General features: G+C 38.4%; 1 non-coding gene across 1 annotated transcript; it reads left to right on the plus strand.

The window, feature by feature from the left end:
- The first annotated feature begins 5,876 nt into the window (after window positions 1–5,876).
- Window positions 5,877–6,003, plus strand: LOC114089324 (small nucleolar RNA SNORD22). Its single transcript, XR_003582150.2, has one exon. It is a non-coding gene; the product is annotated as a small nucleolar RNA SNORD22 (small nucleolar RNA).
- The last annotated feature ends 8,020 nt before the right edge of the window (window positions 6,004–14,023 follow it).

Genomic DNA, 14,023 nt, shown 5'->3' on the forward strand with positions numbered 1-14,023 from the left:
TATATAGCAGAAGGTAATATGGCAAAATTACTATCTAAGATGGACTATAGGATAAATAGTGACCTCACCAGATGTCCCAGGATCTGGGGTGATGAAGGACTGGGTCAGACTTCACTGCAAGATGACCTTGAAAAAAGCCAAGGCTTGAGACCAGTAATCACCACCACCCAATAAAGGTAGACAGATAAAAGCAGGGAATTGAGACACACACACTCTGTTGTGGTTAGAGCTTATGCAAAGTCCATTTTTTCCATATTTCTTATTGGTGCATTATAGTGGTACACAATAGTGGGATCTGTTGTTACGTATTTGTGCATGAACACAATATAACTAAATAATCTGGCCAATATCATTCTCCAGTGTTTCCCCTTTCCCTCTCCTCCTCCCTCCCTCTGGTCCCTTTCTCTACACTACTGATCTCCCTTCTATTTTCATGACCACCCCTCACCTTTATGTTATGGTTTGGATGTGAGGTGTCCCCCCAAAAGCTCATGTGTGAGATAATGCAAGAAGATTGAGAGGAGAAATGATTGGGTCATGACAGTCATAAGCCAATCAATGAATTAATTCCCTGATAGGATTAACTGAGTGGTGAATGAAGGTGAGTAGGGTATGGCTGGAGGAGGTGAGTCATTAAAGGGCACGTCCTTGGGGCATATATTTGGTGAGCTGTGCTTAATATGTCTCTGCTTCATGATCGTCTTGTGAACTGCTTCCTTCCACCACACTCCTCTGCCACAGTGTTCCGCCTCACCTAGAGCACTGAGGAACCTACTACCAATGGACCAACACCTCTGAAACCATTAGCCACCAAATAAACTTTTCCTCCCCTAAAATTGTTCTTCTAGGGTCTTTAAGTCACAGCATTGAAGAGCTGGCTAAAACAATTGCTCTTTTTCTTCTCTTTTACATATGAAAAAACATATAACCCTTGACCTTCTGTATCTGGCAGAAGCCTAGCTTGATCTCTTAGTATTTAGATTGCTGAATGGTTAATGATATCAATGATTTGCCTTCTTCATAAAATGAATAGGTCTTTTTGAAGTTTTGGCGGGTAAGGCTCTTTCAACACATCTATCAATACTATCTTTCTTCAAGTGGCATGAAATGAATTTTGAAGTGCTTATTCTGATGATGTTCCTTGAAAGATACTCATTTATTAAGCATCTCTCACTTAATTTTTAGTCTAAAGTCCATCATTTATTGACAGAAGTGAGGACAGCACAGTTGGAAAGGGGTCTAAAGCTGTTATTTTAAACAAACAGCTAGTTACAAGTGCTGGTAAGGGAGAGCTTTTCCATTTGTCTTTTCACACATACACCAGTTTGTCACTGCAGCAATCATGTCCTTAATCTGATTAGCTACAGGGGTGTCCAGAAATCCCTTAGCTACAATAGCCACTTGCAAAATCCAAATACATCAAAACAATGATTAATAAAATATATCTATAAGCATGTTTACAGTCGCAGGGGGTTAAGAGGGAAATGAAACAGCAGCTCTTGCAAGCTCTTTTCCCCCGGAATTCATAATTTATTTACCTTGTCTGTCCTGCTCCCGGTGTGGCTACAATCAATTGCATTTAATGTCAGCTCCTAGTACAATAGTCTACTGTGCCTGCATTTTAGCTCTACATACTAAAAATGCTACAAGCACTTTGAAGAAAACATCAGCATGTATACATTTCCTAGCGAGTCAAAATATAATTGTTACCAGAAAATGATTTGGGGACCTTATCTTGCCCCTAAAAATATCCTTAAAGAGAGGCATCATTAGTCAGAGTAGACTACCTGCAGAAATAACCATCAAACCTTGGTGACTTAACAATGTGCATTGATTTCTCATTTATGTTAAATCCTATGAGGATATTTCTAGTCTTACTTCTCTCCTGGGTAACAAGTCTCCTTTAAGTCCAAACCCTGGGATTCAGCTTTCTTTCAACTTCTATTGCATGTATCTTCAACATAACCCTCCATTATTTCCATGGAAGGATAGAAGAACATGTGCATGGGGTACCAGATGATTAGCCACCTCTTCCAAAGTAATACCACTCATGCTCACATTCCATTGGTCATAAATAGTCACAAGGCCTCAGCTGCAAGAGCCTTACGAAATACTAAGCCAGTCAAATGGCACTTTACGAGTGATGTAGATCAGGGAAGGGGAATGGCAGGTTGGTGACCAGCTAGTCATCTCTTGTTTGAGGAACTACAGAAGAAACATTTTAAAAACATACCATCTCTGATCAAATCTCAACTCCTACTGATCCTATAGTAGATAACAATCCATGGCTTCTAAGGGTTCACAGTGGAATAGCAGGAAGCACGAATTTAAAAGGCACGCATTAGGAGACCAACAGATCTAGATTCAAATTCTGGCCCACCACATAGCAATGGTATGACCCTGTGCAGATACTTTATCTCCTTTGTGTTCCATCAGAACATTGGAGAGGAGTATTTTATTCAGTATTTGTGAGGTTAAATGATGGAATGTATATACATAATGAACCCCCCAGAACAAATATTATTACTTAGAGCTCACTGTAACAAGTACTTAACTACCATCACTTGCACTTCATATAGACTCAAAGGCTAGCAAGGAGGAAGAAACTGTGTTAATAGAAAAAGTGGGGGAGGCTTCAGATACACTTTGATTGGAGGTTACTGACATGGAAAAGCTAGAGGCAGGCTAACTTGAAGCAGAGCATATTAAGTGATTTGAGAATTGTATTTGTCCTTCTCTCCTGGATCTTGAGTTGTAAGTGGGGTAAAACCTGAGGAAACAAAAGTCCCTTCAATGTGGGCGAATACTGCAGAGGTGGTGGCTTGGCTTCCTGAGTTGGTGGCTCTGGAGGTTGTGGGTAAAAACTCTAGTGTCATATATAGTGTGGCCACTGTCCCTTTGTAAGCTCCACCTCTCATGAACTATTGCTGTTTCAAACTGGATGAGTCTACTCTTCTTTCACACTCATGCAGGTAATATTCTTGGGTCTATCCACTTTTAAAAAACTTTCCTCAGAATTTTTATTGTTTTAAACTTGATCTTTAAGGAATTAGGAGCAAGGAAAATACAATAGCTTCAAAATTTGTGCTATCTGGCAACACCAGCTCTACTGCTACATTATGCTGCACACAACAAACCTTTCCACAGCCAGATGACGCCATTATTAATGAGCAATAATGTGCTCTCCAGTGCAGTGAGTGAAGGGGCCTCCCAGGCTGCTGGGAGCTGAGGGCAAAGAAGGAGAACTCAGAAATGCCTACACACTGCCTACCTTTTCCCAGCTGCCATGAGCATTCTGACATGAGTCAACTAGCAGAACCTAAAGTTTGCAAATAACCCTCTAAAGAGAATTAAGCATGGTTTAATAACCAGCAGAGTCTAAAGTTTGCAAATAACCCTTTAAAGAGAAGAATTAAGCATGAAGTTTTATTAAGTATGTAAGTTCTGAATGTCAATGAAAGACTCCATATAAAGCAAATCTGGCCCAGCATGAAATTAACCTTCTTGGATCCTGCAAGACCTTGCCTTAAATAGATAATGGTACTGTCAGCTATATTCCTCCTCCTCACCTGTCAGACACTCTGAGGCCAAGGGAAGCTGTAGGAAGATATTGTGCATCTGCTTTTATTCTGTATAGCCATATTGATTCTGTGATGTTTCTGTATTCTAGACTAAATAAGCCCAAAATATACAGAAAAAAAAAAGTTGGGGGGAGAAAGTATAGGTGCATACATATACCTGTCATCTAGGGTTTGGGTATTGTCTTACATTCCTGAAAACATGGATGGCTTGAAATTTTATGCAAATGTCCTGTGTTAGACCACAGATGGTGTTCAATCTCAGCCACACCTGAGACTTTAAAAGAGACATGGAGCACATTCAAAGAAGGCACCAGGAAATAAGGGACTTAAACGGATGACAGGAGAATGAAGAGTTGAATCATGAAGGAACTGCAAATGTTAAGCTGCTGGAAGCTGAGTCCATGATAAAAGCACTGTCCAGGGTCTTCCCTGGGTTAGGAGGAAGAAAAGGAATCAGTTTCTTCTGTATGCCTGGAAATATTTAAGAAAATGTAATGATTACATTTTTGAAATATTGATTGTCTCTGTCCACCTCCAAGATTTCCTTTTCTCTTTTATCCCTTCCTTCTGTGCCAGCAATCAAATGGCTTGTTTGTTGCATCAGGAAAGGGACAAGCATGAGACAGAGAAAAAACAGTCCTTTCTTTTATTTGGATTCCATAAGCCTAGACTCTTCAGATGATGAGAAAGGATGGGAAAAAAAAAAATCACCACACTAAGAAACAGATATTTTTGAATTTAATTCGTGAAGCTACAATGGCAGCCCTTTACCTAGGGAGGCCCTGTAGGCAAGAACCAAGTTCACATTTGCAGATGGTCCAAGTGCCCCCAGAACAAGGTCCACCCACTGCCTCTGATTCAGAGTATTGCCTGCTTCCGTGATCCTCAGAGAAGCCACTATTCACTTCAAACACAGCAAAGGGCACCCAGAAACAGAGTAGCCTGCCCACAGCTAGAGTCGGCTCAGCTCCATGACTCCTTCACCGGCACATCCAGTGCCACGATTTGGATCTGGAAAGTCTCCCAAAGGCCCACGTGTTAAAGGCACCTTGGTGCTATAGGAAGGCGGTGGAAGTTTTTAAGAGGTTAGGGGTTTAGGTTTATTTCAGTCAGCTTTTTGTTGCTGTGACCAAAAGACCTAACAAGAACAATTTTAGAGGAGAAAAGATTTATTTGGGGCACACAGTTTCAGAGGCCTCAGTCCATGCCAACTCCACTGCTCTGGGCCCACAGTGAGGCAGAACATCAGAACAGAAGGGTATGATGGAGGAAAGCAGCTCAGGCCAAGACAATCAGAGACAGTATTCTGTGCACCAAGGACAAAATATAGAACCCGAAGGCACACCCCCATTGAACCCACCTCCTCCAACCACACCCTACCTGCCTACAGTTACAGCCCAATGAATCCCTATCAGGGGATTAATTAATGCATGGAATAAGCTCAGGCTCTCAGAACCTGATCATTTAATCTCTGAACATTCTTGTCTAACAAATAAACTTTTGGGGACACTACATATCTAAACCAGAACAAGGTCATGAGGACATGCCTTCAAAGGGTATTGTGGGATGTAATGCTGGTCTCTTGCACTTGAAATTCTTTTTTTCTTTTACTTCTCTGCCTCCGTGAGGTGAAAAGCTTACTTGGCCACATGTTCCTGGCCATGCTGTGCTGACTCACCACCAGCCCAAAGGCAATGTAGTCAAGTGACCATAGACAAAAATCTATAAAACCAGAGCACCAAAATAAACCTTTCCATCTTATAAGATAACTATCTCAGATATTACATTACAGAAATAAAAAGCTGACTATAACCCCCACAATAATATTTGACCAAGTACATAGGTACCTTGTAGCTTAGTGAAGTTGACATATAAAATTAACTGTTGGAGAGTCTTGATGGGATGACATTTAAGGTGGTTTCCAAAACTTAGATCTAGGGAGTACATATAGGCATCCAGAACTTAGGAAAGAAGTTACTAGAACATTTGTTAAGTAAGGCTCATGTTTGCCTAATCTTGCTATCAGTTGATGTTTCTTTATAGAAATATTTAAGTATATCCAGTCTGTGTTTATCTTCAGTTGGACAGGCAGGTATGACATAAGTACTTAGACATTTTTTATAGCTAAATCCTTGTCTTTTATAAAGCATAAAGCTAGCTTTTTAGAGGCATAGATTGAAAAAAAAAAAAATCCCCAAGACTATAAAATTGTTCTTCTTCAATCTTTTTTTGGTGAGATAAGTAAACTTTTGATCTCAGTCAAGTAAGTATAATGCAGTGATTAAAATCACGTTCTCCCAGTGAAGAAACATTTCACACGTCTTACTTCCTGTCCGAGTCCCAGAGCCTGTAAAGGTGAACCCACTGGGGGTGGCTGGGGGAGAAGAGGAGAGCTTGTTCCAGAAAGAACTGTCTGAGGGATGATCAGAATTTTCGTAAATGGAAAAGGGAAGAAGGATCAGTTGTTTGAAATGTCTTTTTTTTCTCCCAGCCCACAGGTCTGAGGAAAGAACAAGGCGCAGATAAGTGCAGGCGTCTATACAAGTCTTGAAGGACATCAGATTTCTAGATCCTTTCTTGTGCAACCTAGCTGTTCAAGTTAACACACAGTCATTTTCCTCTTCCTCGTCCTAATAAAACTCTTTTTCTTAAAAAAAAAAAAAAAAAAAATCACATGTTCTAGCATCCACAGGCCCAGATTCAAACCAAGACTTTGCCAAACATACACATGAACTTCAGAATATTAAATCTGTTGAACCTCAGTTCCCAAATCTGTAAATGTGGGATATTGAAATTGCTTATCCTTATTAAATAAGAGGGTACCAGTAAAAAAAAAAAAAAAAAAAAAAAAAAACAACAACAAAAAAAACTTAGCACTATATTTGCCACACGCTAAATATTTAGTAAGTATTAGAAGTGCCTCTTTTTCACAATGTAGGTAGCTACGACAGAACTACCATTGATTTTTAAGGACAGCAGACAGATTTCAGCATAAAATACTGGTGATAATTTCCCAGGAGATCCAGGAAGATCCTTATAAACAGCAAGTCTTTGACTTGTATGCCATAAAAGTGGGAGTCAGAAAAAAAGAGTCCTACTTCCTCCTTTAAATGAAAGTTTGCACCAGAACATACTGACTTAAACAGAAGCATTCAATTAAGATTAGAAAAAGGGAAATACAGCATCAGAACTGAGTCAAGCACAGTAAATGAGTGGTTACTCCAACTTCATAATAGCAATATTGCTGATGCAGAGGTATGAACAATTCTAGGAAGAATAATTGCATGATTTGACATTAATGCCAATTTTCTCCCCTTATGCTATAACTATCTATGACTATGAGTCCAGAATTTTTCAGAGAGAAGACACTTGAGAATGATTTTTCCTTGACTACTTCTAAAAACAGAAAAAAAACCTAATAAATTTCTATATGCAAATTTTTAGTCACATAAAGAAAAAGGCAGGCCTGCTACAGTCTGTTGGTCTACTAACATTACATTCCTTCAAACTACACTGGTTTCAAGCAATGGTTTTAAATGGTAAGTCATTTTGAGAGGGCAAAATAATATCTTTACAGTAAGTTCCATTGATATAACCAGTCAAAGAAAATGCTGCATGACTGGACTATCATTGTTCCACTACTCAGATACTTTCTATGAGTTCAAAATAGCTTAGTTTGTGTGTGTGTGTGTGTGTGTGTGTGTGTATGTGTGTACAAAGATATATTTTACCTAAAAGGAAAATCCCATCATCTCCAGATTATAAATAATGTTAAGAAATGTAGCATTAATCATGAAGAAGGCCAAGTTAAACTTCACTGAGTTACGAATATTAGAATGATAAATTAAAAAAAAAATTCTGACCATAAGAAGTATTGTCAAGAGGGTAAATGAACTAGAATCATGTATTCCTGCCAAGAACACAAAATGGTGCAACCACTTTGGCAAACGATTTGGCAGGTTATAATGAACATACACCTAACATATGACTCAAGTGTTCTACTAGGTATTTAGGGAAGAACAACGAGTGTATATTTATGCAGAAGCTTCTATACGATGTTTACATAATGACATCTATAGAAATGTCTAAGGAAAATAATTCTTAATAGCCAAAAGTAAATATACCCAAATCAATGTCAAATGAAAGAAAAATGAATTACAGCATATCTATTAAATAAAATGCTCCTTGGTCAAAAAAAAAAGGGAGCTATGGATACATGCAATGTGAATGAATCTCAAAATCACTACATTACATGAAAAAAGTTATGTCAAAAAGTATACATACCATATGTTTCCATTTATATAAAATTCTAGAAAATGCAAACCACTAATCTATAGTGCCAGAAAGCAGATCATAAGGGTTGCCTGGGAAGGGGTGGAGGGAAGATTGGATTATAAAAGGGCACTAGGAAAACTTAAGGGATGATGAATTTTTTTTTTGTAATTACAGGGATCATTTCAAAGGTTTATACATATGTTAAATCTGAATTATACTGTTTAAATATATGCAGTTTATCAAACTATACATTAAGCATAAAGACAAAAAATGAAAATGTGAATGTGAACTGTCACAGTGCCTAGTGGATAGTAATTGCTCATAAATGATTGAATAAGTGAATTCCATGAATCTGCCCACCTACCTGGGAGGTGTGTGCTGTGAGTCTCCAATTAAAATAGATTTGGATAAAACTTTTATGTTCTACATTAGTCTTTATGATAGTTTTTCTCTCTTTGATTTCTATGTTCACTCTGCTATCTTCTCCTTTTTGAGTGGCTCTTTCTCGGTCCTTTATTGTGCTTCCTGAACATATAGTCTGGACTTCCTCTGACATCTTCATTTCCCTTCTAGGAACATGCTTGTTCTTGTTACACCAGCTCCTGTGCTGGCAGACTGGCGGGGCAGGACAGTAGGTCCCTGTGTCTCAATCAGAGCTAGGGGAAGTATCGTCTTAGCCAGAGTGATGGTTAAGAGATGAGGCGTGTAAAGTGCAAGAAGCAAAATCAAAAATTAATAAATGTGATGGTATCAAACTAAAAAGTTTCTTCACAGGAAAGGAAACAATCAAGAGTGCGAAGAGAGAGCCTACGGAATGGGAGAAAATCTTTGCCACTGGCACCTCAGATAGAACATTAATCTCCAGGATGGATATATACATATACATATATACATATATACATATATATACATACACACACACACACACACACACACACACACTTAACACCAAAAACAAATAACCCAATCAATAAATGGGCAAAGGAATAGCACAGGCACTTCACAGAAGAAATTTAAATGGTCAATAAATACATGAAAAAAAAAATGTTTAACATCTCTAGCAAGGAGAGGAATGTAAATTAAAACTATACTGAGATTTCATCTCACTCCAGTCGGAATAACAACAATCAAGAATACAAGTAACAATAAATGTTGGTAAAGATGAGGGGAAAAGGGTACACTCATACACTAATAGTGGACTGTAAATTGGTACAACTCTGGAAAGCAATATGGAGATTCCGCAAAAAAACTAGGAATTAAATCACCATTTGAACCAGTTATCCCACTCCTCAGTATATATCCAAAGATGTTAAAATCAGCATACATTATTGTTTATAACAGTCACATCAATGTTCATTGCAGTTAAATTCCCAATAGCTAGAATATGGAACCAACTTAGGTGCCCTGCAACAGATGAATGGATAAAGAAAATGTGTTACAGACGCACAACAGAATATTACTCAGCCATTAAAAAGAATGACTTTATGACATTTGCCCATAAATGAATGGATCTGGAGACTATTATGCTAAATGAAATAAGCCAATTCCAATACCCATAGGCTGAATGTTCTCTCTGATATGTGGATGGTAACACACAACAACAGGAGGTGGAGGTGGAGAACAGAAGTTCAATGGATTAAACAAAGGAGATGAAGGGAAGGAAGGAGGAATAGGAAAGACAGTGGAATGAATCTGACACAACCGTCCTATGTACATATATGAATACACCATAATGAATCTCCACATCTTGTACAACCACAAAACTGGGATCCTAATCAGAATAAGATATACTCCATGTTTGTATAAATATGTCAAAATATACTCTACTGTAATGAATATCTAACAATGAACAAACTGTTTAAAAAAAAGAAGTGAAATGTAGCTCAATGTATGCCAATGATATTGGACCTAGGACTCTTGGACTAGGACTTTTTTCAGATTATGGAGAAACAGCCTGACTCAGAGTGACAAGAATGTAAGCATCGAATGATAGGCAGATATTTGTTTCCACCAAGGAAAATCCTGCCCCAAACAGCCAACACAGAAGAGAAATGGCACAGTACTGGTGAGCCCTTAAGTTTAGATGTTCCTGAAAAATAGATGTATCTTTAAGTTTTCAGTTCTGTGATCAATGAATTCCACTTTTCATTAAGCCTATATCATCTGGACTTTTTTATTTTTTTACTTGTTATTATCTCCCTTTTCTCCCCATTCCCCAATAGATTTATGGGGAAATGCATTCTCTGGTTTGTCCATCCGTGAAAGATGGTTGGGAATGTTTAAGTGCTAAGAGCATTTGAAACCCTTTAATTGGAATTCTATAATTATGAATATAAGTGTACCCAATTTGAAAAGCCAGAGGATGCTCATGGTATGATTCCCTTTACTAAATGTATCTGAAGACAGTTTGGACAAGATGGAGCACAAGAAGCAAAATGACTCATTAGTTGTATAACTTTAGTCAGGTTGTTTAATTAAAGTCTTGGTTTCCTTGTTTTTAAAGGGAGGTTAATGACAGTATCCATTTCTTGTGTATTTAGGATGTTTATATAAAACCACACAGAGAAAGTGCTTAGTATAATGTCGGGCACAGAGTAAGCCTCAAGAAATATTTATTGTTCTATTGTTACTAATTCGATTCTATTAAATGGCATCTCTACTATGAAGCCATTATGTTCTCCCATCTCTTTCTGAATGCAAATCCTGTGTATTAGTCCTGCCACCACCTGCAGGAAAATTTTCCTCCATTACTTCAATATATAATGTAGTGATTATTTTCTGGATTTCCAATTTACTGTGAACATCTGTCTGTTACTCCTGTCATATTTGGTTGTAAATTGAGTTTCCTGTGCTAGGCTGGAGCAAGCTCTTATTAGTTCCTCAAAAGTCAATTATTAAATTTTCAGGAATTTCAATAGGTCATTGTTAAACACTGCCATTATTAAAAATTAAAGTGCATAAATTATTTATTTTTTAAATAAGGGTAATAATTTGTGGGACTTTTTACTATTATCTGTGTTCCTAATGCTACTTATATCTATTATGTGTTTAGAGTATAAATCATAAAACAAATACTAAGCATTCTTTTTCAACCAAATGTCCAGTAATATTATGTTGGCAGATGGCTATCATTCATGATAGAATTTACACCAGAGAAATCAGCAAATGCTGCAAATCAAATTCCTCCTCACCCCAGAGAGCTAGTTTCTTGAACATTTACTGACACACCACTGATTTTAATGTTATCATGTTCTAAACTGCTTTGATAGGTTCATTAGCTCCTTGATCATAGGGCGTTTCACATTTCTCTTCACCCTCTGTGTTCTCCATATGCATTACACATATAACGGGTATTAAACATCTTGCCACTTGACAGAAGCCTAGAAAGAGGCATCACTTCATAAAGGTGGTTTTCTATGATTATATTGTTGTGACCTGATGCATTTAAAAACACACACACACCCTGCAAAACACGTACACCCACACCTTGCAGGTTTACCTTTGCTTCAGTTGTAACCAATGGAAAAAATGCCCAACATGAACGTAAAATAAAAATATTAGAATGTGACAGTGAAAGTGAATGCACACTGACATATGTCTATCTACCCCATAACAGAGAGCAGAGATCAGTCAAGTTCATGTCACAGGGAATCGTCAGAAAAATAAGCTATGTTTCACTTGAAAAGGAAAAACTGTAGGTACACAGAGGGTAATAAAAGTGTCTTCAGGAAGTTGAAAGGCTATCATAAAAGATTGGATATTTTCTATATTGCACTAGACAATAACAGCAGAATCAATGTTTATATGGAACAGAGAGACATATTTTGATATAATGAGGAAGAACTGTCCTACAAAGAAGATCCAGGATACACCCTAGGAAAATACTGAATTCTTGCTCCAGTATTACTCAAATATGTGGATCAGTCACTGGGCTTGGCAAATAATAGTAACTCACATTTTTCACATGAACAGACTAGCTGTGGTTCTTACTGGGGCCACCACTGCCTCCTAGGGGGTGTCTAGAAATGTACTGAGATTTCAGCAAGGAGGTAGGGATGGATGCTAAACCATGAAAGGCAGGGGATATCCCCACACAACCCATTACCATCTAAAATGACAATAGTACCTCCATAAAGTAACAGTGAACTAGACAAGTCCTGGAGGAATGTTCTAGACAAAGTTCAATATTCAATCACACAGCCAGTGTCTGCTGAGTGGTAACTTTCAAGCACATTGCTAACCTTTAGGATAAATACTTTGTACACAATGAAGAGGCTTAAGGGTAATGGGGGGAGACAAGGAAGAAAGCACACAGTTTCAAAAGAGTGATAAAAGGCTAATCTAGAAATGTGAATGGGTGCTGGCTTCTCTAATGACTGGATTGAGGGACCATTGAAGGGGAGGGAAGGCCTCTCAGAGGGGATGGCATGGTGAAGTTGGGTTTCACAGTATAGGTGTAGGAACTCATAAGACGGAAGAAGGAATTCCAGGTGGAGAAAGTACTATGTGTTAAGAAACAAAATGAGAAAAGACAGTATGAGAAAGCAATCCAGGTGAAAAAATAAAATTTTGCAATTGTTACATATGGCAACTGGGATAATCTGAAAACACTTCCATACAGGGGTTATTATAACCCAAGTACAGTCTAAGTAAACGTTGAGCATGGGTAGTTTTGAGAAAGGAGACTTGGAAGTTTGGAAAAAGTTCCTTCTAACCCTGAAAATTTTCGATTTTCCAGAGACAAGACGATACAGCTGTTTGGAGGACACCAACCATATAATGAGCAAAGACATTATAATCTCATGTTACACCACTCTCCTCCCTGTCCACTTTGCTCAAGCGATACAGGCTTTCCTTCTGCTATTTGATCTAACATGTTCCCATGTTAATGTATTACATGCTCTTCTCTTACTTAGGCTTTGAACATTAATTTCCAGATTTGCACACAGTTGGTTTCCTTACAATCTTCAGATTTCAGCTCAGGATCCCCTCCCCAAAGAGGTCATTCCTGTCCATACAATCTGAGATTTCATTATCAGAACCCTTCATATCCTTGACTTGACCATTGTTTGTCTTCACCACTAGAATGCGAGTTCCATGAGAGCAGGGCCTCCTCTGTCTTGCTACTTGTATATTCTAGTACTAGCACCCAGGAGGACAATTTATCCTGCATCTGATATGGAGAGAATGGATCAGAGGAGGGTCCCTGAGATGGTTGGGAGACTCCAAGCCACACTATACAAACAAGGAACTGATTTGTGGTCCTAAAAATCTGGGATGAGACTAGAGCTAACTCAGAAACCACTTCTAAGGAGCTGGGATATTTAGTCCAGTTAAAAGTACTCTCAAATGGTGCATGCTCTTTTCACTGTCTGGAGGGCACCCTGTGGAAGAACCTGGAATTTCTCTGAAATGCTCCCCAAGGGGAAAAATCACAGAGTAGAAGTCATGTGAGAGCATGAGGTTTCAGCTCCACGCAAAGAAGGGATGCAGATAGAAAGCAATAGTTGAAGCTCAAAGAACAGTTGTTCAAGGAGCTAGCCAACAAATCCAACAGGGATGAACAGCTCAAGCTGAGATAGGACAGCAAAATAAGTAATAACATCTGCATGACTCTCTCCATGCCAGGAGCATTCTTCAAGGTGTGTGACAAATATTAACTCATTTAATCCTTACAGTGACCTGAGGAGAGAGGTACTGTTATCATCGTTTTACAGTAGAACCCACTAAGAGGAAGATGACAAATAACTTGACCAACTTCACCTTGTCAGTTAAATAGCAGAGCCAGCTTTTAAATGACCTTTAATGTCTCCTCTACATTTCACAGTAATCTTTTTTATGCCTCAACTAGAAATGAGTTACTGCCCTATTTTTATCATCTCCAGAAAAAAAGCATTCCAAAATGTCCAAGCGTGACTGTCCGGCTCCACGGGGGCTCAGTCTGTAGGTGGTACATAACAAGGTCCCTGCCCAGAACAGACATCCTGAAATCCTGTGCTGGATGAGGGACTCGGCCCCTGTCAGAGCACATATTTCTGTATTTTTCTTGTCTCCAAATCCACAAGGGAAGGGATTTGGTTTCATCGAGTGCTGTATCCCTAAGAAGTAGATATTTGTTAAAAATAGGAAAAAAAAAAAAAAGGAGGAGGAGGAGGAGGGAGGAAAGA

The sequence above is a fragment of the Marmota flaviventris genome, chromosome 13, assembly GCF_047511675.1.
Source record: "Marmota flaviventris isolate mMarFla1 chromosome 13, mMarFla1.hap1, whole genome shotgun sequence".
In the NCBI taxonomy this organism is placed as follows: domain Eukaryota; kingdom Metazoa; phylum Chordata; class Mammalia; order Rodentia; family Sciuridae; genus Marmota; species Marmota flaviventris.